At 36.2% G+C, this 25,373-nt stretch overlaps 1 pseudogene; it reads right to left on the bottom strand.

Moving 5' to 3' along the window:
• Positions 1-1,657: 1,657 nt before the first annotated feature.
• Positions 1,658-1,993, bottom strand: LOC123834474 (mitochondrial import inner membrane translocase subunit TIM14-like; annotated as a pseudogene).
• Between the last annotated feature and the right edge of the window lie 23,380 nt (positions 1,994-25,373).

The following is a 25,373-nucleotide window of genomic DNA, read 5'->3' as shown; positions in this document are numbered from 1 at the left end:
AACTGTGGAAAGAGCCGAAATGTCCTTCAACAGATAAATAGATAAAGAAGATGTGGTACATATATACAATGAAATATTACTAAGCCATCAGAAAGGATAAATACCTACTATTTGCATCGACATGGATGGAACTGGAAGGGATTATGCTAAGTGAAATAAGTCAAGCACAGAAAGACAATTATCATAAGGTTTCATTCATATGTGGAACATAAGGAATAGTGCGGAGGACCACAGGGGAAGGTAGGGAAACCTGAATGGGAAACAATCAGAGAGGGAGACAAACCATGAGAGACTTTGGACTCCAGGAACCAAACTGAGGGTTAGAGAAGAGAGGGGGTGGGGGGATGGGTAACCAGGTGATGGGCATTAAGGAGGACACGTGTTGTGATGAGCACTGGGTGTTATACGCAACTAATGAATCATTGAACACTACATCAGAAACTAATGATGTACTATATGCTGGCTAATTGAACATAATAATAAAAAAATAAAATATTTTGAACTGGGAAAAAAATAAAGATCAGTTAATTGTTAAACCACTAGCAGGACTGGTCAAGGAAAAAGCAAGTTAGGAAATAGAAAATAGCTAATATCAGGAATTATAGCAGGGATCTCTTTACAAATCCTCTTAAGAATACATGTGTAATAGTGGAATATATGAACAACTTTATTTCAACAAACTCGAAGACTTCAATGATAAGGACAATTCTTTGAAAAATAAAACATATCAATACTGACATAAATGGTGAGCACTGGGCATTGTATGTAAGTGATGAGTCACTAAATTGTACACTTGAAACTAATACTGCACTGTGTATTAACTAGCTGGAATTTAAATAAAAACTTGGGGAAAAAAAGAAAGAATTAAAAAAAAAGAAAGGAACTGAGAGGTCTATATCTACTTCTATATTAACCCAATTGAATTTATCAAAAATCTTCCTCTAAAGAAAAGTACAAGAAAATACATTGTTGTAGCATACAAATTCTTTAAATATTAAATAATACCAATATTAAGCAAAGTCTAAAACATTGTCTGGTACTTCTTATCAAAAAAAGAAAGAGGAAGAATAACAGAAGACAGGGGGAAAAACTTCAACTTACATTGGTACCATTAGTTACAACAGTATTACAATAGTTCCATTTTTATTATTTCATCCAAGAGTAAACTTGTTTCCTATGGAGGCTCTTGCAACTTGTGTCCCAACCTCACCACTCTCATGAAACATTTTGGGAATGTGCACACTTACCTTTTTTCTCATCGCCTTATATCTGCACAGATTTTCTCCTCTTCCAAGATTTCTCTGTCTTTAGATGGCCTAGCTCATATCTAACTTATTTTAGCTACACATTTCTATAAACTGTAGTGTTGCCATGAAATTTGATGTGGAGAGGATGCTTGGATAAAGCTTGGAGAGGTTGACTTAGAAAAACTTTGTAATTGATTTTAAGAAAATGATTGAGTAGTGATGCTCTCCTGTGCTTAAGTGAAAATCTGGGCCTTGAATCTGCCAAATTACCACCTTCCCATGCCACAGCAAGAAATGAACATCTAGTTTTAAAAATGGAATTTTTTCTTAGCCTTGAGGCAATTTATTATAAAAAGCTGGCCCTTATATACATAAACTAACAAGAACTTAAAATTCATCACACATTTACTTCATTTTTTAGCTTCACCTTCTAGTAAATCTTTAGCTTCCTTGATTTTGGTTGCTGTACAAGGAGATCCTCCCTTGTCCAGGTGACTGAAAAGCATAATCTGTCGATGAGCATCTCATATTGTTCCTTTACTGGCAGCGGGGCTTACCTGCTTCTCATTTTGTCATTTGGGGTTCAAACCCATCTCCGTAGTAACCGCCACTAAAGGCAGATTTTGGTGGGCTTTGAAAAACTTGTTTTACTTGAGGCTCCATGGGTTTCATGGCTTGCAAAATGTAGAGCCTGCAAATCCTGCGGCAGCAATGGTCAGTCCAGCCGCTACCCCTGGACTGGCCATAGCTCTGACTCAGCTCCTCAGCCCCTCTTTGAGGGCCATTCATCCCAGCCCAAAGGCGGCAGCCACCAATGTTCATGCCTCTAGCACACAGCCATGTGGCCCCCCCAGCAAGGCACCAAACCAAAAACGGAACTTTACATAGTAGCACCATCAAAATTAAATGGTTGCTTTGAACATGTACTTAAATGAACAGAATCTTTACTAGACTGTAACAGTAGTGTTTAAAAAAAAAAAACCTCCTTATATTAATCTGAATATTGACATGATTTTTTCAATTTTTGTTGCAATGTCACTGCCAACTGTCCATAGTTTTCTACCAATATAAAGGTCATTCTGCAAAATTATTATTTTTTTAAAGATTTATTTATTTATTATAGAGAGAGAGCGCATAAGCGGGAGGGGCAGAGGAAGAGGGAGAGAGAATCTGAAGCAGATTCTGTGATGAGTGCAGAACCCAGCATGGGGCTCGATCCCATGACCCTGAGAGCATGCCCTGAGCCGAAACCAAAAGTTGGCTGCATAACTGACTGTACCACCTAGGTGCCCCAACAAAATTATTATTATTATTATTTTAAAGATTTTATTTATTTATTTGAGACAGAGAGAATGAGAGAGAGAGAGAGAACACATGAGAGGGGGGAGGGTCAGAGGGAGAAGCAGGCTCCCTGCCGAGCAGGGAGCCCGATGTGGGACTCGATCCAGGGACTCCAGGATCATGACCTGAGCCGAAGGCAGTCGCTTAACCAACTGAGCCACCCAGGCGCCCCCAACAAAATTATTTTTAATGTCACTATGGAAGCAGTATGTTCCTCATACTGACGAAAACAGCAATACACACACAACGTGTAACTTCTAGGCTTGGTTCTCAATTTTCAAAGGAAATTAAGAAGAGTCTTTATCTACCATACCTGGATTTTCAAGCCTAACTGTTTTTCAGTAGTTTGCTTGTTAAAGGGATCCCTTACTTGCTCCCTGATACCCTGGAATACTTAGGACACATGGCTTTACTCTGCATGTGGAAAGCTTACGGGAACATGGGGTCAGGAGAAAACAAAATGAAATGATTTAATATTTATGACACATTCTTTTTGTAACAATCAGTTTTTCTTGGAACCTCACAAAGACTCAATATAATCCCCTTTTTCACCTTATCATTTATGTATATGATTTGTAATAAAATATCACCATTAAAAAAATGCTCCAAACATTTATTTTACAAAAGCCAGTTTTATGTGTTTCCTTTGAACTTAATATAATTGCCTTATCACCAGTTAAATCATTATCCTCAGATTTAACAAAAACATGTTCCCAAGATTTCAGTAATTATAAAGAGGGGTGTTCATCTAATCATATTACAAATTTTCCTTTGGCACAATTTCTATATTTTAATATATTGCAATAAATAAAATGCTTCCTGTTATTTTCCATGAAACCATAGGAAAACACAGCCAAATTATCTGAGGATGAACTGGGAATCAATGAACTGAAAATGATCTTAATAGCCATTTATCCTGATTTTAGCCAATGCTATGGACTGTAAGTAAATATTCTAAATCATCACTGAAGGACTGTCATATAGCTACAGTTTGAATTCTTTCAGTGACAGGTGTTTCATTACACCAGAAGGAGACCTCTACACTTTGTTATTTTAAAAGCTCTAATTTTAGAGAGATCATCTTATATTAAACCAATTCCTACCTTCAATTTTTACTGATGGTTTGTATTAGCAATCATGCAGTCATTTTTTCTTTTTTTTTATTAGTTTCAGAGGTAGAATTTAGTGAATCATCAGTTGCATACAACACCCAGTGCTCATTACATCATTAATGCCCATCCTCCTTAATGCCCGTCACCCAGTTACCCCAACCTCCCACCCACCTCCCCTCCAGCAACCCTCAGTTTGTTTCCTAGAGTTCAGCATCTCTTATGGTTTGCCTCCTATTTTCATCCTATTTTATTTTTCCTTCCCTTCCCCTTTATTCATCTGTTTTATTTCTGATTAATGGATAAAGAAGATGTGGTATATGTATACAATGGAGTCTCACTCAGTCATCAAAAAGAATGAAATATTGCCATTTGCAACAACATGGATGGAACTAGAATGTATTATGCTAAGCAAAATAAGTCAGTCAGAGAAAGACAAATACATAGGATTTCACTCATGTGGAATTTAAGAAACAAAACAGTTATGCAGTCATTTAGTGTAAGCTTGACCTTTCTGAACAACACTTCCAATATTAAGGACCATCACCTTCCATAAGTATCTTATCTCTATTGATACTTCTACACATTTCTTGCAGCCTCCAGCCCTTGCCACATATCTTTTTCCTTTTCCTTGGGATATATATTCTCACTGTGTCTAGCTAATCTTTCTGTATTTCCCTTGCCCTGATACTATATAGCCATGACTACTATCTCATAAAGGAGATATCCCATGTCAGCTGGTGAGTGGATCTACCCTCATTTAAGAGGATGACAATAAAGCAACTCCATTTCTCTTTCTTAAATGTAGAGTTCCCTGATTTAAAGCAAGAAAGAAGAAAATGAAATGATGAGATAGCACTTTTCTTTTTCTTAAGATTTTATTTATTTATTTGACAGAGAGAGAGAAAGAGAGAGAGCACAAACGGGAGCAGCAGAGGGAGAGAAAGAAGCAGGCTCTCTCCCTGCTCAGTGGAAAACCCGATGTGGGGCTTGATCCAGGGCCCTGAGATCATGACCTGAGCCGAACGCAGACGCTTAACCGACTGAGCCACCCAGGTGCCCCTGCCCTTTTTTTAAAGATTTTATTTATTTGACACAAAGAGAGAAAGAGCACAAGCAGCAGGAGCAGCGGAGGGAGAGAGAGAATTTTTTTTCTATTAAAATAGCAAATGAAGGGGCACCTGGGTGGCTCAGATGGTTAAGCGTCTGCCTTTAGCTCAGGTCATGATCCCAGGGTCCTGGGATCGAGCCCTGCATCGGGCTCCCTGCTCAGCGGGGGGCCCGCTTCTCCCCCTCCCTCTGCTTCTCCCCCTGCTTGTGCTCTCTTTCTCTCTGTATCTCTGTGTCTCGAATGAATAAACTAAAAAAAAAAATCTTTAAATAAATAAAATAACAAATGAAGAGGACAAAGACTTAACTGAACTGTCCTGAACTTTGTCTCATACAGAAATATGTACAAAATAGGTACATGAACTTTTTAAATGTAGGCAATTCTTCTTTTTTATAAAACGTGTTTCAAAAATTCTGATGCCTTTTCCTATAAAATAAACTATGGATAATTCAAGTGGGTAAATTTTTGATACTGAAATGGAAGTGTGGACAAACCACTATAATCGATTTTCAAATTGACCTTTATGGTAACTTTGTACAGATCAATTAGATCAACATAAATATTTCAATGGAAAAATTGGTAAAGGATATGTATAGATAAAAAAATAAATAAAATGCCAAAGTATTATCAAGTTAAGTGAAGAAATGCAACTTGAACAATAAGCACTCTGTTTTGCACATCATTATGAAAAAATGCTTATTCATTTTTGTTACTAGTGATTTACTGTGGTGTGATATGTATAATAACTTCATTCTGAAAAGCAATTTTGGAGGAATATCTTAAATGCCTTAGAAATGAGCACATTCTTAGAAATAGTAATGTGCCTTCCTAGGAATTAATCTTATAGGATAATTAAATGTACTCACAAGTATGTCTGTGTAAGTATATTCATTATGTTATTTGTAATAACAGAAAATAGTATGTACATCCTTCATGGTCAAAATAAGGGGTGATAAAAATGTTCAATGCCTTTATCTCATGCAGTGGTTATAAATATTCATTATACCCCAATTTCCTGCGCAATGGTCTTGACATTTAATATTATTATAATTCATTTTTGAGAGAAAAGACCACAGGACACAAAAAGCATTATAGAATATGAATTTTAAACACTGACATTGCATAAACTGAGAGAAGATACACCATCATATTAATTTCAATATCTGCATTAATTTGGCTAAAAGAAGACAGACATTTTTAGGGAAATTAGAGGGATAAAGGACAAATCGGAACAAGGAACATGTTATGGGTTGAATTATGTCCCCAACAGTAACACCCTGTACCTCAAATGTGACTATATTTGGAGTAGTATGTAAAGAGGTAATTAAATTAAACAGATATAGTTAGGGTGGGCCCTATTCTGATAAGACTAGTGTCCCTAAAAAGAGGAGATTAGGACGCAGACACATATGAGCAGAAAAAAGACCATGTGAAGACAAAGAGAAGTTGGCCACCTGCAAACCAACAAGAGAGGCCTCAGAAGAAACCAATTCTGCTAACACCCTAATCTCAGACTTCCAGCCTCCAGAATGGAGAGAAAATAAATTTCTGTTGTAAGTCACCTTGTCTGTGGTACTTTGTTTTGGCAGCCCTGGTAAGCTAGTACGGAACATAATTACTAAATACGAAGATAACCATGACTGGAATTTGCTGATTATACAAATCACTATCTCTATATGACAACTGAACTATGACTAAAAGCTGGGAGGACCAAACCATTACAGGTCAATGCATTTTATGTGTGCTGTCTCTGTCCCTCCGGCCTGGTTGTTTCTCCTCAATACCTCATCTTCTCCAAAAGTTCAAGGTTTCTATATGCAACAGCTGATTCTGGACACCAGGTTTTGTTTTGTTTTGTTTTGTTTCTTTAGTTTTGATGATTAGAAGACAGAAAAAACACTTGAATGCTATAAACTAGGTTTATGATTTTTGAGTTTGAGACAAGTTACCTTCAGAACAGGGAAGTTTATTGTTTGCAGATAATCACTTTAATGGGCTTTCAATTTGCAGATAATCACTTTAATGGGCTTTCAATTATGCAATGTTTAAGCAAAGTTCCATTCTGGGATGTTGACTGTCCAGACATCCTGGCTCCAAGAAACTAAACCGTGCTACTTGATAATATACAAGACTCTTCATTCATTATGTCTGTAGATTAGCATCCCGCTTAGAAATGTTTCTTTTATAAATATGCACTTAGACTGCACTTCCCTAATTACATTTATTGTTTCTTGGCAAATGTGTTGTGTCTGTGGTCTTGTTCTAGCATTTGCTCAAGATACAGAAAGCAAGGGTGTTGTGATGTATTTGGATCCCATGCTAGTTGAGGGACCATAAAGATGATCTGACTGGGATTGCTGAAGTTTACTGTAGAATCTACAATTAAAGACCCATTCACGGTGTTACTTTTATATGAAGTAACTCAGATATGGACAAATGTAGTGATATATAAGATTCATATGTTCTGATGGATTATGTTTGTGAATCCTAAGATACAGCCAAGCTCTTGTATGGAGAGAGGGCTGTTTTCTATGATGAGAGTTGGAAATGTCAAGTCCAGTCATCTTGGAAAACAGCCAATCCAGGGACAGGAAATGAGCACTAGAAAACCGATCTTTAGACTTGGTAAGGAAGAAGGGCAATGATGAAATTATTTTTGTTAGCCCATGGGGAAATTCAGGTACTAAGCTCCAGGTAAGAGAGACTCAAGACTATGCTGACTGGAGAACACTAAGATGTCTCCTGCAATTGGAGGTGAGCCAAGTCTAGTTACAGAAGGGCTTGAACAATGTAAGAACAGCCATAGATTGCGTGGCAGTTTCCCTTTACTAGCCCCATATTTACTCATTGTTTTCCAAATGTTGGAAGCGTGACTGTGCTTCCAAATAGCACCTAATAGCTAGGTTCATTTTTTTTTTTTTTCATTCTTGAAAGGCTCCTTTAAATTAACTAAACAGAGCCTGATGACCATAGGAGACAATGTGACTAATAGAACCAATAGAATGAAATCAATATTCTAGTTTGGTCTTGGAATCTAAATAGATCTCTGGCCTTGACCAGGGTGATCATCATAGTCAACTACCAGCATTAGCATTTTCTAGTTTATTGCATGTTACTGACATATAAGAATCATCATTTTTTAACATCAATAGAGTACTGAATTGTATGTGTGAAGCAAGAGTCATGTAGATTTAATGAGACCCTGAACTGAATTGGAATTGATGCCACATGAGGTCCTTCTGAATTGTGTTTCTTTAAAAGAAAGAAGCATGGTAGCAGTGAACTATTGTTTCTCTTCTCCCCACTCTCCTCCTTTCCCCCACAGTAAGACTACTGCAAAATCTCATGATTTTCTAAGTGAAGTCTTGACAATTTTCTGGAAAATGAATAGAGTTGATATAAAAGTGGCTTTTTAAAAAACTATTTTAAAAGTCTCTAGAAAATATATATTTTATTTCCCACTTCTTGTTGTTTTTCACTCATTATCATCTTTAAAGTTTCATCCATGATTTCCACAACATAGATGCAATGGTCTATAGTCAAAGGCTTTTAGTTCATATCAATCTTTAATCTCACTTGGAAATATGATTAATAAAGCAATGAGAATATATTTCTCAATATTTCAATGATATACATTGATGTATTTTGATTTAAATTTATGTATCAGTAAGGATTCAGTTTAGAAAACATAAACCATGTTAAATATCTTATGGAAAAAGGGACGTAAGTAGGAACTAGGTGTAGATGTATAAGCACTGGAGGAGTTGAAGGAGTAAGTTCTAAAATGGATCCAAAAGGGAAGCTATGTGTTTATGGCCACCATTGAAGTCATATTCGTTTCAACACTAAGAACCTGAAAAATGAATTTCTAAAGCCTCATTCTAACAGAAAGGGAGCCAGATCAATAAGCCTCTTTTTACTGACACCAGATTGCTGAAGAATGAACCCTGTTACCTCTTGGACCTTTCAAAGGAGCAACATCATTAAGGAGTTGCTGGGAGATTGTCTATTTGTCATAACCTGCCTTCTGGTTTGGCTTGAGGGCCTCTGCCTAGATGACCCTAATGCACTTCCGATAGCCAAGCTTCAAGAAAGCTTGGAGACACTGTTTAACCTTCAAATAGAAGGAAGATGAAATGGGATTGAGAGCCAATCCAAATATCAATGACAATTTTTTAAGGCCACAATACTCATAAATACTTATGATCAGCATTATTTTTTTTTTAAAGATTTTATTTATTTACTTGACAGAGAGAGATACAGCGAGAGAAGGAACACAAGCAGGGGGAGTGGGAGAGGGAGAAGCAGGCTTCCCGCTGAGCAGGGAGCCCGATGCGGGGCTCGATCCCAGGACCCTGGGATCATGACCTGAGCCGAAGGCAGACGCTTAACGACTGAGCCACCCAGGCGCCCCATCAGCATTATTTTAATCAAAGAAAACACTTCTGGAAAGGAGACAAAACAACTTTCTTCAAATCAAAATACTTGATTTGATGAAAATATTAGTAACAAGAAACATTCAAAGAACATGAAGTTCAGTCAATTGAAATAGTCTAGGATGTCTTCTAGCCTTTCTGTTAAATTTGGAAAGTCAACATTTTTTCACTGAAAATCACTCTAGAAAACAAATCTTGATTTCTTATTTTTGCCACATGTCACATTGATTTAAAATCTGGGGAGATTTTGAGGAGCTGTCTTGCTGAAATATAAAAAAAAAAAATCCATGAAAATTTTCATTTTTTCATTTAAAGTTTATACAAATATCTTATGTTTTCAATCTCTTTTCTTATTTTTAATTGAAGTATAGTTGACATAACATAACAATTTCTGGTATACAAAAACATGATTTGACAATTGTGTACATTATAAAATGCTCACCACAATAAATGTAGTTAACCATCTGTCACCATATAGTTATTACAATATTATTGACTATAGTCCCTATGCTCTACTTATCATCACTGTGAATTATTTATTTTATAACTTTTACTTGAAAATATTAAAATCCTTATCATATGGGTTAAGGTGAACCATTTCCTGTTTGCTAATAATTTACGTGCTTTGTAAAATGTTAGCACTTTTAAGTATTTTTAAGTATTTTTTCACAAGTCTATAAGAAGAGCTTCATTACTGAATATTCCTTTTGACTCCAGATATGCTCCATTTTAAGAGCCACTTCCGTTCTAGGCATTGTTACTTTTAGATATCCTTTGTAATACCATATATATGCATATTAAAACAACCACACTTCAAATCAAATATCAATGTGTGCTGTAAAGTGTTCACAGAATTTTGTGTAATTTTTCCTTTGAAATTGCTATTTGAACTATGAATGAGTTATGTTTAATTTGTGCTTGGTTTTTATTTCTTAATAATTATCATACAACCGTGGCAGTTCATGCTGAATCAAACATAATCTAACCTTCAAATACTTTTCAATTTTTATAAACTTCTCTTGAATATCAATTTCATAATTAACCAAGTTCACATGTTACATGTATATATATCCAATCAAAATTGTATTGATTTTCATTTTGTGATGGTACTTATATAGGTTGATATTTTGTTTTGCTTGTCACCATCTCAAATATACTTACAGTCCCCTGAAAAGCTCTTTGGCTTTTCACTGCCCACTAAGCTTATTATGTCAAAAAGAGCAACAGCCTGATCTTAAAAGTGATTAAAGATACGGGCCCCCTGGGGCACCTGGGTGGCTCAGTCGTTAAGCTTCTGCCTTTGGCTCAGGTCATGATCCCAGAGTCCTGGGATCGAGCCCTGCATCAGGCTCCCTGGTCAGTGGGAAGCCTGCTTCTCCCTCTCCCACTCCCCTTGCTTGTGTTCCCTCTCTCTCTGTGTCTCTCTCTGTCAAATAAATAAAATCTTAAAAAAAAAAAAAAAAAAAGATACGGGCCCCTGAACACATTCTTTGGCCAGAGTGTACAGCTAATGGCCTCTCAGTTTTTCTCTCCAGTTCACTCCTCTTTTTCTCACCCAGAGAGTACATTTGTTGGTTACACCTGCATTGTGGTCCGTTGTTTACATCTATGAATCATCTCAGTAAAAACACCCCCCTCCCCAAGGAATAGTATGTTAAATACTGTATTTGATTGCTCAGGCTAACATAATAAAGGACCACAGATTGGGTGCTAAGACACAGAAATTTATTGCCTACCAGTTCTGGAGCCTAGAAGTCCCAGATCCAAAATGTCAATAGAGTTGGTTCTTTCTGATGGCTGTGAGGGAGAATTGGTTCCACACCTCTCTCCTAGCTCTTGGAGGTTTCCTGGCAATTTTTGGCATTCCTTGGCTTCTGCTGTATTATTTTTATCTTTGCTTTCGTCTTCACATAATGTTCTCCTTGTATGTCTAATTCCAATTTCCCCTTTGTATGGAACACCAGTCATATTGGATTAGGGGCCCACCCTACTCCAGTAGGATTTCAACCTCATTTAGCTAATTACATCTACAATCTACAATCCACATCTACAATGGCTCTATTTCCAAATAAAGTCACATTGTGAGGTACTAAGGAATTGATCGGGATGGGAGATAGGATTCAACCCACAACACATGCAATTGATGTTGAATAGTTTTGTGGGGTTTTTTTGGTTTGGTTTGGTTTGGTTTGGTTTCAATGAATGGTCTGTATACAATAAACATTACTTAATCACAATATGGTAACTCAGAAAAAAGACTTCATTCAATGTCAGTGTTAATACTAGGTAACCCACCACCACAAGCAAACTCTTGCATCCTATGCCAAGACTTTCCTCCCCAAGCCAGTGCATTATAGCTGGTGGATTGCGAAAGAGGAAGAATATTATATCTCATCTTCTTTTGCACCAAAACTTGTGTCTGTTTAGATTATGTCTGTTTAGATTTTATTATTTTTTATGCTCTTTGACATTAAAAAAAAGAAATTTCTTTTATACTTATATATTTTTTTCTCTCTTAGTTTTTCTTTGAACATTTTCCAACCACTAAGAATGTTGTGCATTAACAAGGGAAAGCCCAAATTAAAGGAAGCTAGTGGTTTGGCAGTTGGAAATCGTTAGAAATAGTTCTGCTAAAATATCTTTCCACTACCATGTTTTAACTTGTCTTAATAGTACTGAATATATCCTTTTATTAGTTGCAGAGAAGTCTATGACTATTTACCTGTTAGGTACGTCTATTATAAGGAACACAGAGGAGAGGATTCTTTGACTTTAGGACACTATTCATTTGCTGAGTGTGGATTAGTTAAAAACCAGTTTTGGCTCATGTTAGTGGAAAGTCACTCAGTGGGAAGAGGAGAGGACAGTGTTCCTATTCCCTTATCTATATAATGAGTATTTATTTTCCATGGTCATTGCAAGTTCACATCAACAGCAACAGTGTTGTAACAGAGTTCTATTTTTTATGCAAACTTCTGGCAAGCTGTTCTTTCATTTCATTTTCTTAAATGATATAATTGAAAGCATGCAGATTTTGGTTTTGGGTGGGCTTAGGTTCAAATGGAAGCTTGGCAATTCTATCAGTTGTGTTGTTTAAATCTTTTGCAGTTTCAATTTCATCAAGCGCCAAGTGGAGATGATAGGACTTACCTCACAGTTTATAATAGTGAGGATTGAAACTAAATAAGGTCATGTATGGAAATATATATAGTATAGTGCCTAATTTCTACTCATTAGGGAATGATTTCTTCTAGAGATATTTGATCATTTCTTTCCATTGAGATTTTAACAATTTTACCCCACTGTATTTTATTAGTTTCTGTTTTCCTATCTGAATTCTATTTCTAATGTAGAAAGTTTTCTTCCATTATGCTCTTGATAGCCATTTTTGTTTTGTGTATTCTGTTTTCTCATTTGCAGTTTGCCTCTTTGTGATCTATTTTTCTATGTACCAAATAATCTCTTGTTTCCAATTAATTCCTTCTGCTCTCTAGGAGAGTTCCTCTAGTCTTTCTCCTCTTTAATTTGTGCTTTCCATAAAGCTGTTTTTGCTACTTACTGGTTCTAAATGTTAATTTTATTGGGCATGGTTAGTTGACTTCCTGGCATCCATTCCACCAACCCCCCACTGTGTAGAAGTCATGAGGTTTTTGTGTTTCATTCACTCTTCTCTCAGCTTCAGGGATGGAACCTGATGGTCTGAGACAACCCATAAAATATTATCCCCTTGGGATCATTGGTTCAGTGTTGGACACTCAATCTGACTTACTTCAATCAGACTAGAGCCAAGTTGTTGAAAGGGAACTTTTCCTTCTTCTGGACAGTGTTTGGGGTTTATAAATGTAAATGATGCAACTGCTTTAGCTATTCTGCTACCTTGAAAGAAGCTAAGGTGAGACCAAATTCAAACTAACAAGGAAAGAAGTACCCAAAGAAAAATGGGACACCAAGCAAGCGCTTTGATGAAACCCTGCCTGAAGCCTGACCTAAATGAACTTTCAAGTTAAGTGAGATAATATATGTTCTCTAAAGGTTAAGTTACTTTTAATTAGATTTTTTTTAAACTATCAACACTTTAACTTATTTACTCTACTATATTATCACTTTCATTTTGTTCTACTGACTTTAATTTATTTACATTTAAAAGTTACAGTGTTCTTTTTTTATAACTTATTTTATTTAAATTCAATTAATTAACATATAGTGTATCATTAGTCTTAGATGTAAAGTCCAGTAATTCATCAGTTACATATAACACCCAGTGCTCATTACATTACGTGCCCTCCCTAATACCTATTACCCAATTACCCCATCCCCCCACATCTAAATAAGAAGAGATGACAGCCATTTGTTAAATTTATATTCTATTTTCCATAAAAAAATCTTTAGGATAAAATTGCTTTATAACACTTTTACCATTTTGTAATATTGTAACAGATCTAGTTATTTTCTCTTTATCTCTCTTTTCAAAAGGATAATTTATAGAATCTTTTTCTTGCTAAAATTTTGTTATTGTTTCAGACAGTCTTCAGTTATTTTAAGGGTCTTAGAGCATGCAGTTTCTTGAGATGTGCCTTCAGTTTACCATTTTTAAGGAAGAATTCACAATCTTAAGTGGTCTATGATGATTGCAAACTTTTATCTTTATTGATCAGGCGTTGCTTTGCCTAGTTCCCATGTCTTAGCATCTGCCGAGGCCCCATCCCTCTAATGTGATCTGAAATGAATCCTCTTCACTGCATTCAAAATAGTAACTCCTAGCTCCCCCAAAGCTTCCCTTCTTCAATACTGCTTTACCTCCTTTTTATAGCACATCTCACTCTCTATTGTACTCTACATTTTACTTTCACTGGTTTTGTTGTTACTGTCTGTATTTTCCACATTCAGGGCTTTTTCTCTTTTGTTTCACTGATGAATTCTAATATTGCCCAGAACCTCTGAGGCCCTGAATGGCCCTGAAATGCATCAATAAGTGTATATACACGTACACTTCACTACACACACGTAGATACATACTCTTGTAAATGTTTTCATTTATTTTGCATTATGTTTTACAAAGATAGGATTATACTATAGATTTTTCTTTGTATGTTGGTTTTTGTTTACTCATTAATATAATTTATGACTATGCCTCCACATTAATATGATAGCTCATTGTTGTTCTTATTTAAGCTATACAATATTACATAATAAAGATATGCCATAATTTACTCAATCTCTATTCCACGAATGGGCATTAGGAATATTCCCATATTTTTCAATAATCATTTATTGCAATAAATCATTAAATACTAGTAGTGTGATTAAAAGATAGCACTTTGGCACTGAGAATAGTGGGGGAAGAAAAAAATTGACTTTTTTTCATAGGTAGAAGGGAGCTGAAAATGTTTCATTTTCCACTTAATTCTTTGACTACTTTTGAAGGTTTATGCTTTCATACATTTGAGGTCTTTTTGCCTCTCATGTGGTCTTGTAGTGGTAAACATCCCTTACAGTTTTTCTATTATTTGTGTCTCTTAACTACTTATAGAAAGTCTTTATTGTATTTCAAGCATTGCAAATTTTTCCTTAGTCAATCACTTGTCTTTGACATTGTGTTTATTAACAAATTTTTGCATTCTATTTATTTTTAAAGTAACCTCTAGGCACAATGTAGGGCTTGAACTTATGACCCCAAGATCAAGAGTCACATGCTCTACCGATTGAGCCAGCCAGGAGCCCCCTATATATTTTTTTAATATTACTTCAAAAATAGTCCTTACCTGATCATTTAGAATTTATAGATAGTTTATTTAATGTAACTGGAAACTTCCTTCCTGTATTATAAACTGGATATATTTATTTAAAAGCCACTTCAAATATAAAAAGATGAATTTGTTCTTATTAAAACAATTTATAGATAATATATTCCTTTTATAATAAAATTTAAGACTTTCAGGGTTCAGAGTAGGGTGAATAGCCCTGAAATTTTAATGGTTTACCAAGATAAAAGATTATTTCTTGCTTACACAATGGTCGAAAATGGATCTGATCCATGAGATAAGACAACTCTTCCCTCCAAGTGGCAATTTTGGTTTGAGGTTCCTTTCATCCTTCAGCTCTGTCTGGCTCTACATTCTTGCAGTCCTATTCAGGTCAGCTATGCTGGCCACTACTTATTATATCTTCTTTATCCATTCATCTGTCGATAGACATCTCATCTCTTTCAACGGTTTGGCTATTGTGGACATTGCTGCTTTGAACATTGGGGTGCAGGTGCACCTTCAGATCACTACATTTGTATCTTTGGGGTAAATACCTAGTAGTGCAATTGCTGAGTTGTAGGGTAGCTCTATTTTTAACTTTTTGAGGAACCTCCATATTGTTTTCCAGAGTGGCTGTACCAGCTTGCATTCCCACCGACAGTGTAAGAGGGTTCCCCTTTTTCTGCGTCCTCGCCAACATTTGTTATTTCCTGTCTTAGAGACATTTTAAGTATTAGATACATAAAAGTACTAGCTAATATTTGAGAGACTGTGATAAATGCTTTACATTTAATCAACTAGCTTAAGATATAAATGAATATATCTGTATGTCTATATGCTTATCCATAATTTTATTCCTATCTATCAACATTAATTAATGAATAAAGTGATTAAATCCTTTTATTTTAGTTTCTGGTCACTTTAACACAAGCTACCACTTAGACCCAGACTGACACCCAATCTCTGCAGACTTCTTTATCAGAGGCTGAAGCACTGAGCTCTCATTTATAGCTTTGGTTCTCTTCCATCTTTATGATGGAAACAGTGGCCATTCAGGAGTAAGATGAGTAACTCAAACTTACCCCTTATTTTTGGCAATATAGGCCCCCTTAACTTCTTGCTGTATTTCAATACTTGTACTAATGCCTATTTCCAGAGATGAGATGTACACCTCACTTCTGCCTAGTGGTCTTCTGTTGTATACTTTGAGCCTGAATCAAAGCATCTTATTCCTCCTGGTATCTTCCTAAAACTAAGGTCCTAATCCTATACTTCTATCAAGTGTCTGACACTCTGCTACTTTATGATAATCATCCCCATTATGATCTGTGTGGAAATTCAATTTATAGATATCACTGTCTATTTGGATAGGCTTTCCTTAAATTGGACCTTCTTCATGCCTACTAAAGTCAGCTATGCTGGCCACTATTTGTTGTATTAAAGTTCAAATTAATAACCTCCATCAGGCTCTGGTTCCTTAGGTTCAGACCCAATCTATGATCCAGTCTAATTCTAAACTCTTCTATCCTCCAATCTTCCAATTCTTGTGTGGGCCATTTATTTACCCAGGACTGTTCCAAGTCTCAGCTAAAAACGCTGTTTGTGTGTGTAGGTGTGTATGTGCATGTGTGCATGTCTATGAGTGTATGTGTGTATTTGTGTTTACTGTGTTTGATAATAAACCATTATAAAAGAGATATTAATTTGACTGCTTTTGCTCACTTATCTTCATGTGTTTATTTTCATTGCATATTTACTTAAACAGCTTGACTTTCTTTGGTAATTTTTTAAATTAAGTTACATCTTACTGGTTGCAACTTCTGATATCTTCCCCTGTTTGTTTATGTTATGAAAGTCAGGGCTTCAAAGAACTCTGGGGATATTAATTCCAGTTTGAATATGCAGCTGGGGCCACCCATGCTATCGCTTCTTTCCTCAAAGATATTAGTTTGCTACTGTGTAGAGAGGTGCTAGACACTTCTGAACCCAAACTAAACGTTTGCGTAGCACCACGTAGACTTGGCTTTGGAAAGCATGGCAAGATCAAAGGGACCAAGATATCTGATTTGTTGATGGGTTATAGTTCATCTCAGATGATGAGCTAGAGACTCAGCAATATTGCTTCCATTGCTTCTTGTGATTGGACTGACAAAATTTTCAGGCTCATTATGGTTCCACTTAAAGCTTTCCTCTGGGGAGTCTAGAAGAATAAACATTATGCTTCTTGAAAGCTGTAAAACTGTTTGTCAAAGATTTTGTGCTAAAACTTAGAATACACATGTTTGTTTTTTATCTGTTTCTCAGTATGATTATTCTTTGTCATCTATATCTCCATATATCTCATTTAAAATTCTAGGCCTGTATATCCAACTTTTGTTGCATACAACTGAACTTCTATTTTCCCCACACTCACCCACCAAAATAAATCTATGTGATCTCTTCCCTGTAGTTTATGTCTTTAACCACAGCACCACTACAGTATTTCCCTTCATCTCTATTGTTTCTTGACTCTCCCTTGAATACTGCCTCTCCCATTCTTTGTTAACCAATTCTATTCATCCTTGTGGCCTGAGAATAAATGACAGGAACACAGGAATGACTGTCCTGCATACTCGCTTTCTAAATCAAACTCCTGTGTTTTAATTGCTCATTTCATTCGCAGCTTTTCTTCAAAGCATTTATTATAGGTTGAAATAATATTTATTACTGTTTGTAAAAATCTATTCTAAATCTTCCACACTAGACAAAAGGTCCCCTGAGAACTAGTTCATTTGCTTTTTTATTTTTTTTATTTTTTATTTGCTTTAAATCATATCATTCTATCATGAATAATATGAGTATACAATTATTTACCAATGTGTTAAATGACAGCATCTCAAAGAGAACTTTGATATAACAATATCTACCTTCATCCAGTGTCACCCCAAGGACAGACATACCCCAATTCCTTTCTTTCCTCCATAGTCTACTCATATCCCTGCAGTTTTCCCTATTCAAAAAAGGATTATCCATGGTAAATTATTAAAACCTGGGGTCAGTCTTCCTAATCACCTGCTGGTAACTCCCTCTAGCTGGATGTAATCAGATGCCAAAGAACAAGGGAGCCACTGATTTATATTCACAAATGCCAGTCTCCTGAGACATACAGAAGGGTGGCAAAGAAGAAAAAAAGAACTCAAAGAACAATGGCTATTTCTTTGTTCAGAAATCAAAAGACTTTGGAGTCCAATGGAGGTGGGTGCAAATGCCAAGTTCATTGCTTTCTCTCTGTAGACTTTGGGTAATTAATATAAATGTGTGAATAGATTATCTTAGATGTCTCTTATATGTATATGCTATGCCACTACCTATCACATAGGGTTGTGATCAGGCCAGAAACCTATGTTCTAAAAGTTCCACATACAACGATTGCCTGACATTAAATTTAGTAAACGATAATTCACTTCCTTTCCCCTTTGAACTAATGCTTTTTAATCTGGAAATATGAAGCAATTGGCTGGGTCACACTAACTAATCAAATGTTAAACTTATTAAGGGTCAGTACTTATAATTGCCTGATAAAATACAAAAAATACAATGTATTTTTATTTGATAAATCTGGCTAGCCTAGTTGTACTCCTACTTATTCCTTCAAGTGATTCATGATAACAGTACACAGTTGGGCTCACATTTGAAAATTGTGATATATTTTTATTATTTCTTAAAAATGTTTACAGTGGGGATGCCTGGGTGGCTCAGTCCGTTAGGTGGCTGCCTTCGGCTCAGGTCATGATCCCAGGGCCCTGAGATCGAGTCCTGCGTCAGGCTCCTTGCTCAGCAGGGAGCCTGCTTCTCCCTCTGCCTGCAGCTCCCCTGCTTGTACTCTCGCTTACTCTCTCTCGCCTGCACTCTCTCTAGCAAATAAATAAAATATTAAAAAAATAGTGTTTACAGTGACAAAGCATACTGGTTTAAACAAGATAATTTTATAAAATACTTCAGAAAGAAGAAATAATTTCTATGTTATCAAATTCATACATATAACATTAGGTACTGGGTAATTGTTCCCCACCACGAAATTTAAAATACATTGTCACATAACCAGACTTCTATTATGTAAGGATGATATAAGTAATAATAAAAGCCTACTTTTAAATAAATCTGAAATTTTTGCAAGAACAAGAATTCATTAAATTTGTATCATTGCTCATAGAATGAAAATCAATTTAATCAGTTATTAAACTACTATTAAAACATTTATTAGTTTATACTTTAATTTAATATAGCTATTTGCTATATAGCTTTGTCCAATTCATTAGCAAAATATGTTGCAACCGGGACCAAAATCAACATGAAGCTTATTCAGGGAAAATACACATTAAGATTAAAATTATCAAAAGAAAACGTTGCTTGTGCAACGTACCACATAATTGCTTTGAGATTAGAAATTTTTCACTTGTAAGAAACAACAGATGTTTTCCTCAACTTTCAAATAGGATCTTATAAAATGATGATCTGAAATGCTTTACATTGCATCACTGATTTCTGGAATGATTATCATTCAAGATGATACTGTTCCCATAATAATTGTTTTCTTTAACAATAAATTGAAGTGATCAAAAATAGTAGTGCATGTATACTGAATAAAGTCTTCTATTGTAAGTTGCAAGGGGGTACTAAAGATTTGGTTTTGTTAAGTAGAAGTTGATCATTTACCTGCCTGCTTCTCCTTAATATATTCATAAATATTAATTACTACTAGGTTAAGAAATCAAAGACAGCAAGCCTCGAATAATGTGGCCTAAACAACACAGGATTTTATTTTTCTCTCACACAAATGTAGTTAGATCACAGCCTGTATGGAAGCTGGACATTAACAGGAAAGAGGAAATGCCTATCTTGATTTGTATCTTAAGCACAGAACTTTCACCTCATGGTCTAAGATGGTTGCTCCAACTCCATCCATCATGTCACCATCCTCTAGCAGAAAGGAGGACAAGAGTAGGAGAAGGGCAAATCACTCCCTTTAAGAAAACTTCCCAGAAGTTACTCACACCACTTCTACTTTTATCACAAATTGCCCAGAATTTAGTCACATAGCAACCAGACCCAGTGTATCTGAGAAACTAGGGAATCTTAAGCCAGGTAGACATGGTGGCCAGCTATTCTTACCGCAGAAGAGGAGAAGAATATTGAGCAGAAACAGCATTCATTTTCTGCTACATACCTGCCCACTAAAAACGTTCTCAACTTGAGGTTGCAAAATATAATGTATGAGCTGACTTTCCTGAATAAAAGTTGGGCATATATTTCCTAGCTTCTCTCCTAGGTATTTATACTTACAAGGTTGCTTTGGAGTATGGAGGAGGGAAACAGAAGGGATCCTGAGTTAGCTACACTGAATCACTTTAAGTAGGGTTTCCACAGGCTTAAGAAAGGATATATCTTCCTTTGGATGTTGCATGTCTGTAATTGAGACTTGGAACAGTGGAAGCCACACTGATATCATCCTGAGGGTAAAGACCACACAAGGAGGTGTAAAAAGCCAAGATAACTAGAGCAAAATGGAGCTGGATCTTTCAACTACCGTGGCTGGAGCCTCTTTATACCTGGGGATATATGATGATAACCTCCCTTAATATAATGTTAGTCTAGTGTAGTCAGAGTTTTCTGCTATTTGCATCCAAGGCAATCTAGCTAATGCAAAGTCAGGTCAATACATTTATGACTTTCTGATTTCATACTCCCATTCTCATTTGTTTTTGCTAGTTCTTTTTCCTTCTGTTAAATAAAATAAAATCTCTATCCAATATCTGGATACTTCATATGTATTTATGGCATGCAGGTTCTACAAAGGACAGTGCTTATCTGCCATATATATATATGGCAGATAAGCCATATATATACATATGTATATATATATAGCAACAGTGACACTTTGCATAAAGATAGCAATAGCCCAAGGGGGTCTAAGTAAGAGCTAGAGAAATCTTGAACTAGCCCATTATATATTATTTGTGGACAATGGGAATTTGAGAACTACAAAGGCTCGTCATTACTCTGTCCAATACCCTTATAGTCAATCAAAATATTTCCTTGAAAAAACTACAGTGGCTGCCCCATTCACAGAGAAACTAATGCAATTTAAATGGAAGTTGGAGAATTTAGAAGAGTGCTTTTTGTATTGTTTTGTTTTGTTTTTTTAGCTAATGATTTCTTCAAGAAGCAGTAATAAGAGAAACCTATGCCATCCAAAATAATGGTAATGTATAACCTGAGAAAACTTCTTTGATTAATACTTCAAGAGATATTCATTCCCCGGTTCCTCCTGCTTCTCTTACTTCTTTATATTCCATCCATCATTCTTTCAATCTTTTCTCCTTCTTCTTTCTTTCTCTTCCTCTGTAGTTCTCCATTCCATTTCTATTTTCTCTGTACATGTGGCCAACATATGTTCATGCTATTTTCTCTTCCTGCTCATATTGTATCTATTCAGTCTTCAAAACCAAATTCAAATAAAAATTTATCCTTAATTCTCCTAAACTGAAACAATTGCCCACATCTCTTGACTCTCTTTATACTATCATGCACCAATCAGAGGCATATATCATGTTCTACATTGACTTAGATTTTGTCTTTGGGATTTAGAAACTTTGAAACATAACAAATTATTGTATTCTGCACAACACTTAAGCACCCATATTGGTTAAAATAATTTTTTTGTAGAAAGGCTTTTGTTCAAACTACAAATTTGCAAGTTTTATAATTGTACAATTAATTAATTTCCTATCAAACTACTCTTGATTTCCATTTATCTTTTGACTCTTTCCTTCCCTGGGGATTAATAGGTCTCAACAAAAACCCCTGCATAATTTTGATAGAAAGAGGATGAATGTTATTAAGGCAAAATCACCTGGCCTAGAAACTCAGTTTTCCCTGTTCTGCCTTTTCACTTTATATCTTTATTTTCTTAGGTTGTGCATAACCCCTCTCTCAGTTTCCTTGTCTGTGAAATGGTAGAGTCTGGAATTCAGGGTAATTGTTATCATTTGGGTTATATAGTACAATAGTGAACATTTCTTGAAGACTTCTTTTATGCCAGGCATTGTTTAAACCTTTACAAATGTCAACTGGTTTTATCATTCCAGCAACACTTTCAGAGAAGTACTATTTTTATCTCATTATGTGTATGAGGAACTAAGCCTCAGGAATATTAACGACTTGTCCACGGTCATTAGGTAGGTTAATAGAGTTGAGTTTCAAATTCATGACATCGGACTCGAGTTATGTTCTTAACCAGAATCTCAAATCTGTTTATTCATAAAGATGTTTTGATATATCATTGTACAAATATCAGAAATTCTTATTAATGTATGGCCCTTTGAAGGCCATGGCTGGTGACACAGTACAACTTAGGATCCTTGAGTATGTAATTGTGAAGCAGCTGGGATTTTTCTTGAATGATAAGGTGGCCTCTTTACCATATTAATGTCATTGCTTCTTAACTTCTGTGATTATCCTTATGTGGAAGGCATTAACTGTAAGAGAACACAATAGGTCTGCCATGTCTTTGTGAGGAATTAGAGACATATGGAAGAGCTGTGAAACTCTACTGTTTTCTTTACTCATACCCATTCTTTACTCCTATATCTTATGCAATTCTTGCTTCTGGTTCAGTAAAAACCAAAGATCAAGCAATTCAAGTCTGATCATTATTTGTGCCAGTTTGCAGACTCAAACACTCCATCACTGGATCCAGATGAACCCCTTGAAATTCATTTCAATTCCATTTAGTTCCAGCACTATTTCATGTGCTCTTTGTTTTAAATAAAAATTATTGGTATCTGTACTCACTGGCTTATAATTTTATTACAGAGAACCCCACAATTAAGAAATATTTTGACAAGGGTGCCTGGGTGGCTCAGTTGGTTAAGCAACTGCCTTCGAAAGCTCAGGTCATGATCCTGGAGTCCTGGGATCGAGTCCCGCATCGGGCTCCCTGCTCAGCGGGGAGTCTGCTTCTCCCTCTGACCCTCCCCCTTCTTATGCTCTCTCTCTCTATCTCATTCTCTCTCAAATAAATAAATAAAATCTTAAAAAAAAAAGAAATATTTTGACAAAAATACCAACAAGTATATCTCCAAAACTAATATTTCACCTAACACCCAATCCTATAAATCTATCAGACCTTCCCACTTGGATGTCCCAACATAACTTAAAAAATAAACCCAATTCAAAGTTATACTCAACATGTTTACTCCTTTCCTTCCTCAATCCCCATTATTTTGTTTTTCTTTTTGTTTTTTTTTTTTTCTCTAACATTTGAAATCTTAGGCATTTAAATGTTCTCTCATCTTTGATCACAGAATCAGAGAATGCTATAAGGCACAAGGGATCATAAAGATAATCTAATCCAACCTAAAGTTCAGGAAAATCAAACTTTTAACTAACTAATTAATTATTAATTTTATAATGTCTACACTGAATAAGAGATTGTATATGTTTTCTCCTCATTCTATTTCTGCTGCTACTATCATGAAAACCATTGTTTGAATTCTCACATAGATATCACTGCAATGATCTTATGGTTAATAAAGGTAGCTCTTCTTTCAATTATGAAAATAAAGTGACACCTAATATTTTCCTCCTGTAAGTATATTATGTGGCCTATTAATTTTCACAAATGTTGAATATACAGTTATCTCAAAAGTGTTGCCGATGTCCAATCTTCTCATATGGGAATATAAAGTGATACAAAAGACCTAGCTGGAAACATTCATAAGTTGAGATTGGAAATTATTATTTGAATGTTTACTAGAACAAGGACTATAACATGAATATAAAATGATAGATGATAAGATGAATGTGAATGTAAAATAAGAGTAAAGGACCCCGTTATGAAAAACCAGACAGTGGAAAAGTATGAAGGAATTTACTGGAAAGGAAACATTGGGTGAACAGGCAGAGACTGTCCACAAGAAGAGTAGGGTCTGTTCACTGGCACCTTGGTTAGAAATGTCTTAAAGGCAGGGCACTTGGGTGACTCAGATGGTTAAGCATCTGCCTTCAGCTCAGGTCATGATCTCAGGGTCCTGGGATCGAGCCCCAGTGGGAAGCCTGCTTCTCCCTCTCCCTTTACTGCTCCCCCTGCTTGTACTCTCTTGCTCTCTCTGTCGAATAAATAAATAAAATCTTAAAAAAAAAAAAAAAGAAAAGAAAAGAAATGCCTTGAAAGACTGTCCAAACCCTAGTATGGGTCTTAAACTTCCAAATCTGCAAATACAGTTGCTATGGCCAGACATGGGATTCTTTACCTTTTGGTTGGAAGAGCAAATTTCTAAACTCAAAATGAAGAAATGAATTTATAACTGATAATTTTGCATGTGTTCTAATTTTATAAGCAAAATAAAATGTGTAATCATTGGTAGCTTTATGTATGCTGTGTATTTTCTGGCCTTTTTGTTTATTTTAACAAGATAATTTGATTGACTATATTTATAACTTTGACTTAATAAATATGTAGTTAAGTGCTTAGAAAGATCTTACTTACTGGATTTATAAGTATACCATGTCAGGCATTTGAAGTGCTTGAGAAGACTAGTAATAGCAAATAAATAAGTATAATTTGAAATGCTTACTAAAATTGATTAACTAACTTTAAAAATAGGATGACTTTTGGAGGAGGGGAAAGATGGCAGAGGAGTAGGGGACCCTATTTCAACTGGTCCCCGGAATTGAGCTGGATATCTACCAGACCACACTGAGCACCCACAAAATTAGCCTGAGCTGTAAGAAGATCTGGATCTCTACAAACAGAATATGGCAAGCAATTGGTTTCAGGGTACGAAGCGGGGAGCCGTATTCTGCGGGCAGATATCAGAGGATAAACGGCAACGGGAGGGTGCCTGGCCATGGGGATCCTACACTGCTGGTGAGTGACAGCCTTGCGCTCTGCAGGCGGGCACAGACTCGCAGACCGATAATGGCGGGGAAAGGACTTTAGGGCAGCCCCTGGAGCGGAAACCCGGAGCAGCGGGTCGGGCCTGCGAACTGCAGTCCCCAGGAGGGAAACCCAGAGCAGTGGGGTCACGCACATGGGAGCGAACTGGGAGCGGCTGGCGGTTTTAGAAGCACAAAGGGCAGAGATGTGCCCGACCTGGAGGCAGGACTGGGGACGCTGCGGAGGAGCGCACAACCCAGGCCGCTGCAGTTTATAGCAGCACGGACAGAAATGGAGATGGTGTGGCCTGGAGAGCTCACTGAAGAACAGACTGAGGTCTCTCTGCTCTGAGGCAGAGGGTTGGAAATGGTCTCTTCTGCTCTGACTCCCAGAAGAGACGCAGAAAGCCGCCAGGGAACAAAAGCCCCAAAGATTGATTCCCACTGAGCCCATCCCCCGCCACAGG

The sequence above is a fragment of the Mirounga angustirostris genome, unplaced genomic scaffold (genome assembly GCF_029215605.1).
Source record: "Mirounga angustirostris isolate CCGP_5_RB_7025 unplaced genomic scaffold, mMirAng1.0.hap1 SCAF_1, whole genome shotgun sequence".
Classification (NCBI taxonomy): Eukaryota; Metazoa; Chordata; class Mammalia; order Carnivora; family Phocidae; genus Mirounga; species Mirounga angustirostris.
Note: the sequence above shows the minus strand (reverse complement) of the source record. Positions and strands in the feature narration are given on the sequence as shown.